Source organism: Metopolophium dirhodum, chromosome 1, assembly GCF_019925205.1.
Source record: "Metopolophium dirhodum isolate CAU chromosome 1, ASM1992520v1, whole genome shotgun sequence".
Taxonomy (NCBI): Eukaryota; Metazoa; Arthropoda; class Insecta; order Hemiptera; family Aphididae; genus Metopolophium; species Metopolophium dirhodum.
This window is the reverse complement of record NC_083560.1, coordinates 77,709,832-77,731,331: the sequence shown is the minus strand read 5'-3', so window position 1 is coordinate 77,731,331 and position 21,500 is coordinate 77,709,832. Positions and strand designations below refer to the sequence as shown.

Here is a 21,500-nt window from a genome sequence, read left to right as displayed (position 1 = left end):
ACCCAATGACCATTTCATGGATGACAATGAAATTCTTGCAAATTTAATTTCTTCCTTGCAATTTATAACTATGCTGTAGCAAAAGTGGCGGAAAAAATACAGAGTATTCCATTTAGAATATATCTGGGTTTCAAAACGATAGTTTTTAATACGGTTTTATGTTTTATAGTAAAAGTAGGTATTGATGCGTTCAATGGTATTTATTATTTTATCCAAGCAACTATCAGCTATTGGCTATTTATATAAAATATAAAAAAAAAATCAACTTAAATTAAGTATTAGAGCAAGTTAATTGTTAATGTCTGCAAGCTATTAACATTTAACAGAGTAAGTTAACTAATAACTTAAGATATTAAAAATTGTTTTCTATCAATTATTAACTCAAACAAATAATAATAAAAAAATATCTTTAACTTGCCCAGTTTTGTATGTATGTATGTATGTATGTATGTAATATCAAAGTATGGACCTATGTATATTGTATATACGTATGTGTACGTATGTATATGTATGTATTTCACGGCAAAGAATGACGGAATTTGATTTACAGACCTTCTTCATACAAAAGAAGAATTTAATACCTGATGTAGGTCTGAGAACAAAGTGTTTCCGAGATATTCGAATACCTAGCCTAATACGTTTGCGTGTTCTTAGACTACAACTGACACTCGCTCGAGTGCTCCGAGGGCGAGTTTATTGTATTATTTATTTATATTGTGTAAACTCTTTTCTCTCTCTCGCAAACTGAGACACAGCCACCATATGTCTCCGGGTACGTATATATACATATATAATATTATAGTATAATATAATGCCGCTGTTTTCTCTCGACGGGTACGCACAAAATGAGACACGTATATAATATGTAGGGGAAAAAAATCGCGAATCGTCAGCGCCACTATAGGGAGAGACAGAGAGCAGTTCGCGTTCGCGCTCCCTTGGTTTTTTATGTTGCATTTCATCAATATGCGACCCCGCATTATATAGGAAAGAATTGAATTTCAGCCGTATATAGTTATCATGCATTCGTGCGTAACACATTTTTGCCGTATTTTGTGTTTTTTGAACAACCATCAATATGCATCCGCAAGTTGGCCCCGAAAATAATTACAGTTCTAAATTTCAAGCTCCTGGTGAGTAAAATATTTTATTCGGATTGGGAATGGGCGTATAAAACAATAGTGTGTTTGAATTGATAAATAAAATACCAGATATTCGTGACCATAACATTCAAACCAAATTCATAAATATACAAATTGGTAACTGCTGAACAGCAACAAATTAATGGCAACACAATACAAAATATATATAACGACATGTAATCCAACTTCACTTCTGACTGCATTTGAACCTGGTCAAAGACTTGAGGTAGTAGGTAAAATTAATAACGTAGAATATAATTTTGTAGTTGAGAAGGAGCCTCTTTAGTTAATGCTGACAATTTATCTTTAGGCTTTAGGAATATTTTAAAAAGGGACAGGGACAAAAAAATTACCAAATATATGACGTTATATACACCAACAGGCAACAGTGATACAATCAAGTCATCTTCAGACGAAATAAAAAATATAAACATATCAGTTAACATAAACCTAAGCATATCCTTATTAAATGTTTCCGAATTAAGTCTAAAAATATACAAAACAAAGAATTAAAAAACAAATTAAAAAAATATTAATTTCCAAATTCCAGAATTTAAAAAATGTACACCAATTCCCCTTACATTAGACGAAATCGTAAATGACACGGACAAAGAATAAATTAGAAAACGCAGTAACCAATAACTATCTCAGGAGATTTTTACATTTATGAACAGTTAATAAGGGGTATTGTAGGTTATTTTATTTAGTAGATTATTAATAAAATTATTACTATAAAAAAAGCGAGTTAGTGGATGTCGCTCTTCTGTACAGTAGTTTACAAGTGGGTCAATGTACAATGGATTATATTAAACTTGAATCCAATAATAATATCATTGTATAAGAAAAACGATTCTGAGCGGAGACGGTTTGTCAGTCTGGATATTTTATATTGTTATTGATTATTATATTCTGTAGGTTGGATTAATATTATCATTTTTTATTCGTTTCTATGGTGATAAACAAAGCGTTAGATATTAAAATCCCATTTTTAGGGGTTTTTGGTAATTTCTCGGTGGTTTTTCCAATGGCATTAAATAACTATTAAAAAAATCGAAAAATGCCCTCTCTAAAGTCCATCTTGATCCAATTTGCTAAAATATAATGTACTTTATTATGATGAAATCGAAGCACTCATTCTGGTAAAAATGTTGTATACAGGATAAAAAAAAAAATAAACAACATTGTAAAACCAATAGCTTCCTCACTCCGCTCAGAGTTTAAAAATATATTGTGGAGGAAAGAGAGAGAGCTAAGAAAAATGTGGAGAACTAGAGGTAGAGTTCAACACGAAGACAATAATATTATAATCTAATATAATATTAATGTACCAAAATAATTATTTTCAAGTAATGTTTTTATTTATTTATATACCAACCTAATAATTATGGATATTAGTCGTTATTTTGTATTAATCAACAATCACATCTAACAGTTATTTTCGTTTTAAATGCGATTTGAAAGTACCTATATATTATTACATGCCTCTTTTTTTTCGCCCTTATTATTTTACCTACCTACGCCCGGCGCCCGCCTATATCTATACTGCTATACTGCTCTTATACGACTGCAACAATACCCATAAAAAACGTCGTACACGTATGATCGCTAGAAATCCCGAGTTTGTGAACACGGGGTATCGCAGATGGACGATGTCGATTCACGTGGCAGGCTTTTGATAAAAATCTAATTGTTACGCTGCTACCAGCAGCAGTCACACACGATAATATTTTTATTTTTTAATAAAAAGCACTTAATCGCAGAGGACGAACACTGCGCAGCTGCAAACTATTAAATAGTTAAAAAGTATATTATATACTAGGTGATACGTTTAGCGGTAAGGCACTCGTATTTCAAAAAACATTTTTTTTTTTTTTTTTTACTATATTTTTTGTTACCTATATGTAATTTTTAAGTTTTTTACCGTTTTGAATGACAACACACATTTTTAATTTTATATTTCGATGATAATAGAATACAATTATTTGGAGTATTTCAATCTATGAAATTCAAATTTCGGACGAGTAGTTTTTTAGTAAGTTGTAACTCAGTAATTATACCTAGAATATTTACGCGCAAAAAAATGAATAAATATGTAAATATTATGCACTTTTTCTGAATATATTGTAAAAAAATTATTTTTTTTAGTATTCTATCGTTTTTTCACGATGGTTTAAAAATTATGTAAGTAAATACAAATTTTTTTAAAAACTTTTACAGATTTAAATTAATATTATAATTATCGTTTTACGTTAACAGATCGATATATATTATATAGAAATGAAATCCACGACGCATAAGTAAAATTATAAAATATATTATTCATTATAGAACACTCTGTTGCTATTTAATGACTTGAAGTAAAAAAAAAACATTTTTTAAACGATTTTATTGGTTTTTGAATGAAAAATGATGTTTGTTTTACATTAAACAGATCACCCGGTATATATAATAATATTTTGCGATCACGACGTATAATTATTATATCTATCTGGTATATCTATTTATTATAATACGTATTTCGTGTGTATTTAGGACAACGGAACGATTGAACGATTGTTGTCCGCACGCATAACGGGATACAATAATGGGTACCTACCTAGCTGCCTATATAATAAATGAATACAAACGGTACAATATTGTAATATTATAATGATGACGTTTATTTCAAATCTTGAACAACGACGTTACTGTATGTTATGTAGCATCAACGAAGAACGCACAAATATTACACTGTTATAATCGGAAAAAAACCTAAAACAAATTTTTAATTTTGGCAAACAGTGATCCGAAATAGCTAATGCATTTAAATCTTATATAAAGTCTATAAAATTCTAATATTACGGATATTTAGTGAAAACTCCAAGTCTTTACTACTGTTGGGTTCATTCGTTTCTGAATGAAATATTGATTTTTTTCAAAAACCAAAAATGTTTGTTTTATTTTATATGTTTTTTTTTTTTGTTCATTACGTTTTTTACCAAGAAAAATACTGGGAATTTTTTTATCAGATCCACTACCTTGTTGTTACAAGTAAAAAACCAATACATTTTCATAAGATGTAGCTCAAAAAGAATAAATAAATAAATAACACACGTTGTATAACCAATACATTATTTATAATACAGTTCCGTTCGGAATTTAAAATATAACAAATTTCCATTTTAAAATGATAGTATGACACAAGTAGTGACATGCATAAAACAAATTTAGTAGCCCACGCCGTTGAACAACTGTGCGCTAGTACCACGTGTTATTTTAAAAATGGTTTTATCATAATATTTTGAAAATATCTCAAATATTGTATATTATAATATTATGGTTTTGTCGATACCACTGTAGATACAAATATAATACGTAATAATATCATAAAAATACATTTAAAACAGGTATGTGGTTACATAATCACTCAGCTGTACAACGTGTTGTAGGTGTAGAGAGTAGATCGTCGTTGAGTAGGTCACTGTATAATGGATGTTATGTTATAAATTATTAGCCGTTAACAAGTTGTATCCCGACAATAAAATTTCTCGATTTTAATTCATAAAAACTGTTTTGCATAGTTTACATAACATTTTCCCAAATACAATATTATAGAATCAATCAATATTAATTTTCTAGGAGTTAGACCAAAAATCAAAATCGAATAAGTCGATACCTGGTTTCATGTAAAAATCTCAGATTTTCCTTAATTTTTTTTTTTTTAATGTTTTCGTTTGACTCTCTTACTCCATGTATCAACTAGATTAATTTTATTACCAGAAAATATGATGAAAATCAAAGCATTTTTATATCCCCATAATGTGATGACAGAAACACGAAAAAATAAATAACACCAATCATTGTAAAATCAATACTTATATACATTCATCGCTCCGCTCAGAATCTAAAACGGGCAGTACCGTAAAAAGTTCTGGAACCTCTTATATAGATAGGTGTTATACATATATTTTACACAAAAATAAAATATAATATATATATGTATATACTATATATTATTGCAGTGACCAAAAAATTTTTCAATTTGAACTTAAACTCTTTAAACTCAATAACAAGCATAACTTGTGTAACCTGAAAAACCCGAGGGACACAATTCAGTATTTGGGACACGACTCGTTTGCATCCGTTAAATTTTAATTCAATGATAAATAATTGCATAGTTATAGAAAAACAATTCTGAGTGGAGACGGTTTGTTAGCCTATATATTATAATACTTCTAAGTATATTTTATAACATATTGCTATAATATAAAGTAATTCACTTTACTATTCATAATACGGTAGGGGTTGAATTAATTTTCGCAGAAAACATTTCATTTATTATATTATTGTTTATCAATAATTAACTTTTATAATAGTACTTATATATTCATATCATAATTACTCATAATATTATATTATTATTGTTATTAAATGTTGAGTCCATACCAACCAACCGTAGTACTATGTGAATATTATGTTCATGGTGTACATAATAGGCAATAGCATAAAATCAATCAAACAGTCAAAAGTCTTAGGTGTTTAAATTTAAAATATTAATAATTTTAAAGTAGGTACAAAATATTTTTACAAAAATATTCGTGATTTCTATGAATTTCGTACATATTAATCGATTATAAAATAAGATCATAAATGTATTGTCGGTCATTTTTAAATACGGTAAGAACAAATTATGTGTAATTTTGTATGCAATATTTATTTTTATTTTTTTTTTTTTAAAACAAAAATTTATAATTTTTTAAATAAAACTAAAATTTACAAAATTTTTAAATATTTATAAATAGCACAAAAAAAGCCAAAATATTTTAAAATTATTTCATGTCTAGTAAATTGTTTTATGAATATTTGGTAGGTTAATTCTAGTTCTAGGTTCTAGTTTTCAAATAAAATATTTTAGAATAACAAGAAAAAATGTAAATTACTTGTTTTGTCAAAAACTGATTTTGTATAAAAAAAAATCTTGATGTTCCTCTTATTTTTCTTTTTTCCTGATTATTCCAAAAAGTAATAAGAATTCTGTTTTTCATCCCTCAAAAGTACCAACTTGATCCAAGTTGCCATCAGAAACCACCCTCGAAGTTAAAGATCAAAGCTTTTTCTCTACCTACTATAACTTATATAATATACCGAAAAAAACCCACACTCACATATCATCGTAAAGTCAATACATTCATCGTTCTGCTCAGAATCTAAAAATAATATAATTTTCATGCCCTTAAACTATAATATTATTATATGAATAAATTCGTTCATGTTCATGTTCTATATTTAGATATTATTGATAAGTGACAACGTTCACGTGTCATTATTAAAATACGAACAATAGTTCTTTCCAAAAACAGATGTTAAATATTATAAGTTATGATGGAATCTAACTACAGTATATTTAAATCACATATACCTTTAAGGGTCCGTCACTATAAACAAAATGTGATAAGAAGCAAAAATTAAAAATATGTTTAATTCGGTATAGGTACATGAATTATTTTCTAATCCTTTACATAATAATATTATTATTGTGTACAATGTATAAAGGTAGGTACAAAAAGAAAATAAAAAAATAAATAAAAAAATAAAAAAATATAAAAAAAAAAATAAAAAAAAAATAAAAAAATATAAAAATTAAATACGTTGTTGTTTCGACTATCACAAATGTTATATGAAATTGTTAAAAATAGTTCTGTAAATGTACGCAATAACCATTTAAATGCCTCGTTAATGTAGTTAAGTCAAGTCTTTACTACCAATATGTCATTATATACGAAGTCGTTATAAGTGATAATATCTACTGTATATTATGGACTATATATTTTTTAAGATATTATTCACCTGGTTCGTTATCATAGTAATAGAGTTCAACGGTGTGAATATGTTCATGGTATAATTAATAATAGGTAATAGCAGACAATTAATCGAATTGTTTTGAAAACGTCATTGTTTATAGTAAAATGTAAAAATAATAGTAACAAAGTAACCTGCGAATAATATTTTTGAGTTCAACGAAATAACTAAAGTCGTTATTCTTCAAGTAAATTGGTAGGTACCTATCTAATTTCGTAAAAATTTAAACTTCAAACGTCTATATAAAAAAATGTTATGTTAAATTTGTTGGTGTCAGCGGTTGAATTACGCTTTTGGGATCCTTGTAATACATTTTCAATGAAAATTAAATTTCCCATTTAACGGCGATATTATACACAATGTTATGATATCATTTAGACTAGGATTTCTATACTTAAGCATAGGTATTAGTTTCTTTTAGTTCAAATATACATTGATTGTCGGTCATGTACTCGCTATTTGGCTTATACTGAATTGAATAGGACAATTTTTTTACTTCACATTATGCGTATTATTCGGAGTTTTTTAGTATTTATTTGAAGAAATAACTAATGTAAGACATAATATTATCAAATGAAAATCAGCGATTATTGTTTTATTTCCAGTAAAATATTGTAAACTATTTACAAACTAACATGGTCGAATATATCAAGTAAAAAAAAAAATCGTTTTCTTAAAAATCTTGTGAAGTATATAAGTTAGATTTACCAATCGTTAGTGCGACTAGTGTTTGCCACGTGGATACATAATTGTATATTTTGTGCGTGACATTTAGTGTAACACTATATAGACAATTTCGAAGAATGCCTAAAGTTCAAAGTTAAGGTGCTAAATATTATAACAATGTGTTTTAGACTAGAAGCAAAGTTTATAAAAACTGATGGTAAAATTACATTAATTGTATTATAATAAATATTGAACTTAAAATATTTCACCATTTTTTATTGCATATAATTATAAATCCTAGCCCTAGATATTGATTTATAACATAATGTATTTTTAAATACGTTAAACCGTATCAGAAATAACAATAGTTCCTAATAATAATAAGTATAACGTGTAATTCATCAAGTATGCTAATCTCTATTTTTTTATTTATCTAATACTGAATTTATTCTAATTCTGTAATATGGAATTTTTAAATAAGCTTAGTAAAGACCATAATATTTTCAAGTTCTTGAGATTTTTATTCTACTTAAGAAGTATTCATTGGCGATACCAACTTCTAGTTTTATTAAGTCAATAATTTTTTTGATCTACATTTTACAAAATTCAAATGAGTAGTTTTTCAGTTATTAAATTATTTATATTAAGGACAGTAGTCCTTAGAAACGGTTTTACCAAAATTTAAAATAGATATAATATTGAATCTATACATCTAGTATTAATTATCCATCGACCATTTTTATAAATTACAAAATATAATGATAAATAAATTACTAAAATGTTTAAATGCTCAAATATTTCCATTATAATTTCGGTTTTAATACGTCAACATTTTCAGAAAAATTATACGATAAAATAGTGATAGAAAATAGTGGTTGTCATTTGTAAAACATATGTTTTTACTTCCACAGGACACTCCTTAAGTAGTAAATAAGATCTCGAGAAATTCCAAAAATCAGATTTTTAATACCTGAATTATTTTAGAAGAAGCATGCTTGATAAAAAAAAAAAATGATTTTAACTTGTGTCGAATTCGCCCATCATCCCAACCAAAACGCTAATCATAATATGCTATTAATTATTATTAATATAATTGTTAAGTACTATAATAGTTTTTCTATTTGCTTGATTTTATTCCATATAACTAGGCATTATGTTAAAAATATATATTTATTTTGCACGCCTAGCACTATGTAATAGTTTAGATGGCTAAGTCTAGGAGACTTCGTATTCAATTTAAAAATAATAGTACAATGTATGAAGATAATAATAATAATATTTTAATTAAACTGTGGTTGTTGTTCACAATATATAGTTTAAAATTGTTGATAACATTAGGCAGGTATTACATTAGGTAATATACACAATATTGCGTATAAAACATTAGTAATTAATGAAAAAAAATATATAAATCACGTACATATTACATACTTGCCAATTAACGAGAAAAACGGCAATAATTAATAATTAGTCAAAAATAATAATATAACAATATTATCATCGCGGTATATATATTTCAATGTCGATCGAAACCGGTATTATTATTGCAGCTCCCAAACATTAAAAAAAATAATTAAACTCTGATAAAATCCGATATCTTTTAATTCGTATATCATTATTTTTTATAATTTTGAGATAGGCCTGCCTCGCATTACATATTATACCATACTTCAACGTACTCTCCTTAAATCTGAATGTTCGTAAAATATATATTAAATAACCTTATACACACACGCGGAGTACAATGAACTTATAGAATATTCGTCAGAGATTATAATAATTCATTGTTAACCAAAACCAGCTCCGTGTAGTATTATATTATTTAATATGCTAAAACGTTTTCGACTATACCTATACATTTTATATGACCTACAGCAGTCACTATAATAATTGAATACATTAAAAATGTATCATGTATTATTATTTATTAATAATAATATAGGTAGATATGCATATTATGCTTAAACAGCGGCGTAGTAAATTAGACTTAATTAGTGATGGATTTCCGAAGAATGTTTACATAACTTACTTTTCTTAATGCAAAAACAATACACCCAAAATTTAATTTTCATAGAATGATATGAAAACCATCAAATATTTTATTAAAAATCTTTATTTTCATAATGCATTATCTAGTCGTATGTTGGGTATGGTGTAATTATTATAATAAACTTAAAAAAAAATTGGTAAAATTCTTATAGTTCAAACACTTTAAACTAATATTATAATAGAGTCTACGCGTCCTCTATCGTATCAAACACTCAAATTCGACAGTGACTTATGATTTAGTCTACTTAGATTAGTTGCCTTTTTGAACATTTGCAGTAATATTGCTAACTTCTTAGCTATTCTTAAAATTATCGTTATTTAATAACAATGCAATGTAAACGATATCATCTTCATGTCATCAACACTACTATAATAATATAACTATAGACCGCTTTAACTTCATCGCGAGTAGGACATATTTTTTTAGATTATCTAGTGGTGCAGAACGGTAATTTTACACCACCAACATGCACCGATTATATTCTCATGTGGTGGTAAATGTGTCACATTAAATTTTGATCGGGCCCCCATCTATGCCACCGTGCGTAAAGATAAGTTTAATATTAACATAAAATCACTAACGCTACATGTAGTAGCGGTTTATGCAAATAGAAACGCAAACATTAGTTGACGCCTGGCAATTACTAATTGCAATCAGTATAAACATTTTGCTGTCATCTGTTATGATTGTTAGGTAAAGGTACATATTATTATATATTCAGTAAAACTTCCTTAAACAGAAATTTCCTTACAACGGAAAATCCTTTATAACCGTAAAATCAGTTAGTATACCGAATATTTCCGTTATAAGGAGGTTTTACTTTATATATCTTACCCCCCTATAATGTGGAATACCAGATGTACGTTTCCCCACTCCCCCACATATCAATTTTCGTAAATTTTCTTTTGCCAATATTTAGTACGTAATTTTTTTGAATTTGTTTGACCCGAATCAGAATTTGCTCAACATCAGGTACTCCGGAAAAGTCCATTATTTCCTTGTGAGGGGGGAATGCTTCCTCGTCCCACATCCCTCAAAGAGAAATTGAATTTTCGGGGGTACCCGATGTCGAATAAATTTCGAAACCGGTCAAACAAATTCAAACAAATCACGTACTAAACATTAGCCAATGAACAATCGTGGAAATTCCATTATTTGCTTAACGTTTCCTCAGCCCCCCACGGGGAAATTTAATTTTTCGGGGTACCCGATGTCGAACAAATTCTGATTCGGGCCAAACAGATAACGTACTAAATATTGGCAAAAGGAAATTCACGAAAATTGATATGTGGGGGTTTTGGGTAACGTATGTGGAATACCGGACAATTTGAACCGCGAGTACAAACTAATTATTTTTTTGTGCAGTATTTTTTATATTAATAACTATGATATAATATTGATGGGAAATACCAAAACAAATTTTAATTTAGTAATAACTATATTATTAATATTAATATTAATATTATTATTATTTATTTATTATAATCTGACAGTTTTCCTACAGTTGCATTTATTTATTTTGCAGAAGCTGTGTATTAGTGCATCGGTCATCTGTCAGTATTATAGTAGTATAATTATTTTGTTATTAATTATTATTTTTTTTTTTAGTACATTCAGAATATAAAACTATTTAATAAAATTAATTACCATTGTTTTAAAATATTCAAAATATAATAAATAGGTAATAATACAATTATAATTAATACTAAAATAATTAATTTTGTTTTGTTTTTTCCCCATCAATATTGTAATATAGGTATTGGTAATAATAAATTGAACTGGAAATGGGGTTTTTGGGTCAAGTTGAGGAATACTGAAATACGCATTTTTTATGACAATTTTCAATTTTTTTAGCCCTTTTCTTTAAGCGGCATCACGCATTTTTTATACTTACTTGACTTAGATAAACATTTTCAAGTCGCTTTGGCCATTAAACCATTACTCCAAATTAAAAATTGACTGATTTACAACGAGTTAAAGTTAAAGTAAAAATATGTGAATGAATAATATGTAAAACGACATGATGGAAGTTTGAATAGTCATAGGATGATGATCCTTGACAAATTCAATATTTGTAGTAAATTAAGTTGAAACTTTTACTCGTTGTCAATTTCGGTTTTAGAGCAATGGTTTAAAGGTCAAAATGACTCAAAATAATTCAGTTCAATCAAATATGGTGTAGAAAATAAGTTTTTTTTAATAAAAAATAATAAGCTGTATTTTGCAAGCGTACAATGAGATTGCTAAACATTTGAAAACTGTCAAAAAAATGTGTATTCTATTAGGACTCCCCTAGCTATTCCCAAAAACCCCGTTTTAATCTTAAGTCACTGAACAGAAATATATTTTCGTGGTACATCTAAAAAGAAACTTACTGTATATATATAATATTACGTATAGTTATTACAGCTTCAGTAGCTCTCTGTTACCCAATTTCCGTGGAAAAAAAAAGAAAATTAAAAAATGTCAAATCGACTTTCTTCCGAACTTTAAATTTAATTTTAATCATTTCGGATATGAGTGGGCAAGTTACTTTTTTTATTTAACTAGTTTTAATTTAGTTAGTGGAAATTAAACTTAATTAAGTTGAAAGGTTTTTTTTTTCGAAATAAACTATAACTCCGCGGTTGAAAGTTTCTATAGCCTTATTTCACTGTACCGATTTTCTGTCACTTGGTAAACAAAATTATTTACAACCAATTTATTTGTACATACATATTCTTTTTTAATAATAATTATAATAATTAATTAGTACTGAGTATGCTTACAACTTATAACATAATGTGTGAGAATACTCGTGAAACTACGTTTTAATGACCGTTCATCAAAACCAGTAGATACCAACATGGAAACGAATTTAGACATTTTTCTTGAACAATACATTTTCCCACATTGAAAATAAAATGTTAAATAGGTAGGTAAGACGTCGGTATATAACAGTGATAAAAGCAACTCTCAATCAACTGGTTAATTAATGTGGAAAAAACTTTTTACTAGCGATTTTTGACATTTAAACCCGATATCTAATGACCGTATAATATACAGTATTACGTATAATATCGATAACAATTTTATACAGCGAATAGCTTATCGTTACTGTTATCATCTACATTGTTCTTAAGATAATATTACCTATATTATGTATATGATTTTGAAATGTCATGAAATATTTCATTTGTGAGAAAAATAAAACTTAAGAAAATTGTGTATTATAGGTATCTAAAAGTTTATGATCACAATTTTACAGAAAGAGAATATATTTAAAAGTTGGTTTATTGTAAATTAGCCGATCATATAAAAGTATAAAACTATTTATGTAGCAGGCACCTACCTAATTTACAACCATTAACATTGTAAAATGTAAACATTGGTTAATAAGTCATTCATTATCGATATTTTCTGTGTGAAATTAACAATAATTTCTAATCATCTACAACCAAATACGTTTAAAAGAAAAATAATATTTTTCATAATTACATATAATAAGAAATATATTAAGAAGAGTGAAATTTTCAATTTTGAGATTTTTCAAATTCAGAACCCTATACATGGTATGTATACTACATATACATATAATTTATAACCAAAATTGTCACTTTTTTAGTTTTGTGTTTTGTGTTTAAAACATTTTTTTAATGTCTTCTAAATCAATGTATTTAAAAGAACAATATTTAATTTTATATCATAATATACTGTGTTTCAAGGTCAGGCTCAATCAATTGTATGTCGTTATAGTATTATGTTTGACGTAAGTAATCGTTATAACTTGGGTAAGAAATTATATTACGCGTGATCTAAAAATCTCTATTTATAAATATAGTTTTTCGGATTGCCGGCAACGTTTTTTATTTTTAAATATTAATTATTCAATTCAATTTGGAGGTAAAAATGTTCATTATCATACGTATTTTATATTTATATTTTCATTTTATTATAATATTTTCATGTATTTAATTACAATATAGAATACCTATTACACTAACTGTGACCTGCTATAGATATAGATTTAAACTGATATGTTAAATAACAATAATACAAAACTAACACGCAACTACTATAAAATTATTGTGGTTTTTATCAAAAATAATAAAATAGTGTATTATGTGGTTTTTTTAGGATTTTTTCTACTTTTTTTAAAACTTTAGTACCTTTTTGTATCATTTGAAGTGCTTTTTTATATAGCTTCATAGAAAATCTGAACACTAATATTGTTATCAATAGTATCAATGGTATTGCATTCGACGAAAACATAAAATTAAATGTACACATAACTAAAAACGTATATAGTTATGCGCCTAAGAAAAACAGTACAGTTTGTAATACCTATATAATATTATGTATCATTAGGTACCTATATTAGGCTGTTTTTTACAACATGGAATTTGAGTTTAGAGATGCCTTACGCAAAATACTACTAAACCTGCAGTGCACGTCTACAAAATAAAATTATTTGCATAGCTTGTTTTAAAAACATAGTCGCAAAACTATTAAGATTTTAAGGTCTTGCCAATAATAAGCATCACTGCATCAGTTTATAAATAATATAATATGCACTGGTGTGGGCGATACAGAATAATATTATGGGAAACCGGTGTATAGTGCGCTGTGAGAATGACCCTGAAAAAATTAGAGAGAGTAGGTCATAATATTATGATGTTAAAATGAATTAACGCTAACGCGTTTTTTTGGTAAAATATTTGTGGATTGACTTGGCCCTGCAAAATTTTACAATTCCATAATTCTAGATTTAAAAAAAGTGTTGATTCAAAAACCAAAGAATATTGCAATAAACTGGTCGTTACTCAATATATAATTAGTTTTTTTATAATAAAATAATATTATATTATATAATATAGGTATGTTAATATAATATAATTTTTATTAGGTACCTACGTATATCTATTGACATATTAGTTTTAATAATATAACGTTATCAATTATCATAAGCTGTAATCTAAATTTTGTATATCAATTAATGTTAATTAATTGTTGCAATATAGGTATTAAAGCAATGTCTCGAGTGGGCCCACTTTTAAATTTTTACCTTTTTCATAGTCCTAGTGCGTCCGTATATAGTCTTAACGACAAATTACATTGCATTTCCCAAGCTTATTCTCGGTCTGCATCATTCAAAACTTTTAAGGAACAGAACTGACGATTAAATATAATAATTACAATTTATAGTTCAAAATATAAACAATTATCATTTGTTATATACGTAATTATTATAACAACTATTGTGGCAATGGCGGGGAAAAAAAATTTTAATTTTTAATTTATCTTCGATAATAATTGAACACGACTAGGACTTATTTACGGTCATTACGTGCGAATAGCGAACTGATGCGTGAACTAGTGCAATTACGCGTTGTGAAATCACGTTCCTAGTGTTATTAGTATATTAATACAGTTACGTGTTTTTAATTTTCAAAATTTTCAAAAAATGTATAATCCAATTATAGATACTAATAAATATTAGAAAAATTAGTACATTCGCCTAAACTTAAAATATTGTTTAAAATGGGTGTACCTAGCTAAGCCAAAATAATAACCAAATATGTTTGGGGTGTAAACCAGTTAACTTTCTCGTGGCGTACTCAGAGTAACTTAAATGTACTGGGACGAGTGGGACGCATTCGGGTTGCATAAAAAATATGATATTTTTACTTGGGATTCACTCGGTAATCTCACTATAAGTATCCATTAAATATTAATTCTCTTAATCCTGTCTTAGTCTATTGTGGTGACTAATTTTATTAACTTCTTAAACGTTCAACACAACTGCAAATATGCTTAAAGAATAGGTACCTACTTATGTAAATCGAAAATAAATATTTGTAATTTGTATTTCATTGATTTAATATTTTAATTTTTAGATAAATAAATATACGTTGTTATAATTTTTTGCTAAATGCTAATTACTGATTATGTATGTTAATTATATAGCTAATAAATACTAATAACTGATAATAATAAACTTATGGATGTGGGATCGTATTAAAATCTAAATGTCACCTCAACTGATACCGTAATATCGTTATAACCACAACATCGTTGCATCTCTTTTCTCTATAATTGTTTAAACGTCAGCATCGTCGTCTGCGCGAGTGAGCTCCGTTGCGTTGCCCTAAAAGAGTATGTTTAATGAATTCGGAAATAACCACTAACCCTATTATAATATTAAATTAATATGATTATAACACGTCAGATTAACTTTGAACAGGTGTTACATTTTTATTATTTTAAACTATTTAAGTATGTTAACTCTATAGCTTTATTTATATGTATTGATATTCTATAGTTATGTTAGAAATGTGTATTGTAATTATTTAATTGTATTAACTACTTAATTAATTTGTTTGTAAATTGTAAAATCTTTCTTACTTATCCTGATAACCCACCCCGTCGTATTAAAAAGAACTGGCCCAGGGACCTCCTTAACATTTAAAAAAAAAATTTTAAAAAAAACCTCTTAAAATTATGAAGTAGGGTCATTGGACCCCCCTTCTATCACGCCGTCCAATTTTGTATACTTGTACCCCCTCCCCATATTACCTATTGTAAAAATTTATTACAGATTGTATATATCGTAGTTTTCTAATAAAAAAAAAAAATCACAGTTTAATGTATTATGTAAGTATAACGATGATCACAAAAGTCCCTCGGGAACGAATGTACATGATATTATTCATTCATACGAATCGTAATGAGATACATTGATCTAGTCTGTTGGACGGATGTATGCACACTGTCAATATACTATAAGTACAGACATAATATTATAATAGGTGTTCTTCCAATTGGCAAAATATTATTATCCGGAGTATATTTTGATACGTAAAAAATCAAATTTTGGACAATTAGTTATAAATAATTACCTATGCGCGTATTTATTATATACATACTTAGTTGAGACAACCTACTTTTGGCGTAGCACCTATCCCTGTGCCACTCAACACTATAGTCACTCTCGGGTTAACTTCAAATACGTACCTATACTTATAACTCGTCAACTATAAAATTCGATTTTTACGTGACGAAGTACTTCGGAAAATATTCGGCCCTGGAGGAGAATATTAAAAATGCGAGTGTTGTCATTAAAAATAATAAAACAAACTTGTTAACAATACCAAACAACCGACAACGTAAGTTGTTTTTTTTTTTAATGTTGTTCTGTAAAACGGCTATTGAATTCCTAAAAAATTAATATTTTCAAGTACTTTCGATATTTATTGAAATAATGAACGTTCTTCCACAAAACAATAACCTGGTATTACCTGGCATAACTTGACATGATGTAATATTAAAAAAACAACGTGTATACTTATGCATACGAGTGTCGTACGTAGTAATTTATTCGACTATGAACCATGTGCATTACAGAAGGTACCTACTAAATTATTAATTCGTCTAAGCAACTATACCTATTATAATATATGCACACCTACTTACAATACATAATTTACGTTTATCTGAGAACATCACGCCTTCCAGTTCAGATAACTACTTCGTAAAACAATAAACTAATTAATTCATTACACCATCATTCTTTTATTTTAACACTTTGTCTTCGAAATCAACACTTTATAATAACTATATAATATATAGTTTACACTGAATACATACGTTTCGAATACTACTAAGAAGTACTAACTTTATAACTGTTATAAGTTTATAATATTGAATTTAGTATATCAGATATTATAATAATATTGCACAGGGTGATTCACCGATGAAAAATTATGAAAAATATTTTTTTATACCCATTAATACTTTATATGCTGTATAATATGCTTGATCAGTGATTACTTATTAGTTATTAGTAATTACACATAGTAAACATGGGTAATAATTGATGGCAAATTATGTATTATCGCTCTGTTTTTTCCACTAAATGTGATTTTCTTGATTTTTTCCATATTATATTTCTATAACTATATTTTATGCTCCAACTATAAATTATATTAAATTCCATTCACAATTAGTGAAATTGTCGTAATTAATAATAGATGGCTAATAAAATAACAGCAACTATCGGAGAACCAGAATATTGTAGTTTTATCAAAGTGACCGTATAAATTATACAATTTTATTTATGACTTTTGGAAAAGGAAAATTATCTTTCGTAAAAATGTATGATATAATGTTGTTGTAAATATACTATTTGTGTATTTTTATAGCACGTTGAAATAGGTACGTAAGACTTAAGTTGATCGGTAAATGTTAATCAGTACGTGATTAATGTAAAATATAAAGTTCTACAAAATTTGATTTAAAAGTTGAGATTGGCAAATAAAAAATGAGTTAGCATATTATATTGTTTAGATGAAACAATCGTCAATTGACAATGTGCGGTGATGTAATGTAGCAGAAATTTATAAATTTTGATATTTTGCAACCGCGTGGTAAAAGTAAAACTCGGTAAAACTTTTCTTATTCACACAGAATATTATATTTTATGATTAAGACAAGGTAAACCATACCAGACTGATTCATTTAAGTGTCTACACTCAATATTTCAATAAGAGTCAACATTTTTGAAAATATTATTTTTACATAATTCCGAGTATAATTTAATGTAATTTCAAAAGAGAATTTCTTAAAAAAATCATTTATTTTACTATTTTTTTTTTTTTTTATTGTTATTGTTGTTAAAGTATTTTATAAATTTTGAAAGACACTATACATTTCATAATCGGAAACAGAGTATTTTCATCTACAATTCAAATTTCGGACAAATAGTTCGAATAATAAAGTTATAAACATTTCAAATTTTGATGATCGTTATAGAGCGGCACGCAGAGGTACCCCGCAAAATAGTGTGTTCAATATTTTTCATTTTTATACATTGAAATCAGGAGTTTAGTTTCAGAGACATGGTGGGAAGAGGAGGAAAACTAAACTATAATTTTCAGAAAAATGTCGATATTTTAGGTACTATGTTTTTTTTTGTAACATTATTAATAATTTTATAAATACGGGCTTAGGAGTGCCCCTCCTAGGATCGCCCCTGATTGAAATACTTCGAAGAATATTCTACTTAAGAATATGAAATAAAAAAGGTATGGAGTCATTCAAAAAATATTTTTTTTTCAGAAATGTTGTTTTGAAATGACATCAGTTTATAAAAAAAAGATTACACCTTTTTGAAATAATAAGTGTAGCAACTTAAATAGATCACTTGGAATAGCACCGATTTTTAATTATTCGATAAATCTATGCATATTGTATGGACAAATAATGCATTGACCACAACAATGTTTTTTATTATTTGTTTCTACGATGTTGCACCGAATATGAAAAAATCTCGCCACCACTGTATTTAAATAATTTACCCAAAAACTTTGCAGTTCTTAGCTAGTCAATGAGTACCTACTACCTAAAGAAACAGTGCATGCACATTTTCCAAAGGTCGAACGTATTTGATCGCAGGGTTGAAAAAATAATTTCTGAAATGTACAAGACAAATCGACATTTTAAATGAAAAAGGTCCGGCGATTCCAAATCCATCTAAACCAATACTTAGGGTACACGGATTACAGCAACTGCAGAATATTATTGTTGCGTATTAGGTTTAAATGAAATAAGAAGTGAAGTTGAAGAATTTAGAGAGAATACCCAATACGTGAATATTGTAAAAGAGCTTTTAAAAGATCAATGTATCTCAATCTACTAATCTCTCGTACATATTAAAGTCTCGTCTACATCACAACCAATTTTGGATTTATATCACGAGCAAATATAAAATTTGCAAATAAGAAGTAGGTATTTTGAATATTGTCTCTGTTTCACATGTTTGTATTAACATTTAACTGTTTTTTTTAAGCGAACCTTTGGCAAAAAAATATATAGTTATTTTGTTAGAAGTATAACACAAGCCGTTAGAGGAAACTTATCAAGTGAAGTGGCAAAATTGATTTTTGAATAGTGTAATCGTACTTTTTTTATAATAATTGACAGTAAGAACTTAAAAAAAGCAATAAAATAAATTTTTTACATTCAACCAAACATTGAAGTAGACCAGTATAATTTAAGAAAATTAAATAATAAACACCTACCTATACATCAAAGTTAACGTAAAAAATAAAAATGAAATTTCATATATTGTATACAAATATATAATCGCAAACAGTTCTACTAAACAAATCCGCGTATAACGTTCTCTCAAGTAACAAATACTAAACAATAAATATTCATACAACAATTATCTTAAATATTGTATCTTCTGTTAAAATAATTTACTTTGTTTTTCATAAATCAGTTAGTCCCTTTAGAAGTAATATTTAAAATTATGAAAAATTGTGGAATTCTCATTGTGTGTAAGGCATGGTATTTATAATTATTTATTTTATAACGTATTATTATATTATAATATAATATACCTATATCTTTAAATAATACTAATTGCTTAAAAATAATGATTGTCGTGTAAAAAATATTTCCTGTATATAGTTTCCCTCTCAAGTGAGTTGAAACATAGCAAAAGCTAGTAAAAAAAGTAACAATACGTGCTACAACAATGATAATAATATGTACGCGTCGTTACGATATTACTATTGAAATATTTTTTGTTGTTTCTACAAATTAATACTGTCATTACAACAGACATGGTCATTAAAACTTTATTAATAGTATTTGTTAATATCTCGATTACTATTTTAGATTATCGTAAAATTGTTATATTTGTGAAAACAACAAAATAATTTGTACTATTATTATAACATAAAAATTGTTGAGGTCGCAATAATTTCCTAAAACCATCAAATTTATGTTTTTCATATTATTATTTTGATGACAAAAGTATAAAATAATATTTTTTTTAATATACCTACCTAGGTAAATACTTAATAACATACCTATTGAAAAATGTTGATTAATATGAAAGAGAATTTTTCGTACAGAGTAGGACCTACCTATGTATGTTATCATAAAATCAATACTGATATCACTTTCCTTATTATTATTGAAATTTACATGGTTGCGACTTTGTTTACATTTCGTAACAGCACTACTAAATTATGTTTAATTTCAAAAATTGTTTGAAAAAATAATTTGGAATTTATAAACTATGTAGAAATAGAACAAAATATCGGTTATTATATAAATCAATAGAAAATGTAGGGTACACTAATTATTTAATTCAGTCTTGTAAAAGATTCTTTTTAAAGTATTCAACTAGGTAGGTATATATACAGATAATAATATTATGTACCTGTTTTAAAAATTTTTAAAATACGTTATTTAATATGTACTCAGTAAAAAAAGTATTTATTTACAATAATTGACAATAATTGTAAATAAAACAAATATTTAAAAAAAATTATTTATTAGATGCTTTAAATACTTTAAATTTTTTCACCTCATAAAGGTATAACTTAACTGAACCAAGTTTTTTCAGCATTTTGAATATTTTTTTTATATATTGTATATATTATAAATTTATAAATATATTATTTGATACCAAATTATGTTTAAATCTCATCAAACTTTATTTCATTGTTAATATAATTTGTTTCCGACTTCTTTATATGATATACACTTTATACTATGTATGTTTTTATGCATATCAAATTTTATATAGTAATATAGTTACAAAGTGTCCGAGTTCTGCAACGCACATTTTTACCCGACCGTACAAAGTGTCCGAATTTTGCAATGTACATTTTTACCCCTCGTATATAAAGTTTCCACGTTTTGCATTTTAAATAATGGACCGTACAAAGTTACTGTTTGACGTTTTCCATTTATTATTATGTTTAATATAAATGGGGTTACTGGCTGCTGCAGCTGCAGTAACAATGTTA

At 26.9% G+C, this 21,500-nt stretch overlaps 1 protein-coding gene across 4 annotated transcripts in view; it reads right to left on the bottom strand.

Annotated features, from left to right (window-relative positions):
* The window catches only part of LOC132935382 (venom dipeptidyl peptidase 4), a 77,194-nt gene that overhangs the window by 24,283 nt on the left and 31,411 nt on the right, over positions 1–21,500 (bottom strand). The window lies entirely within an intron of this gene.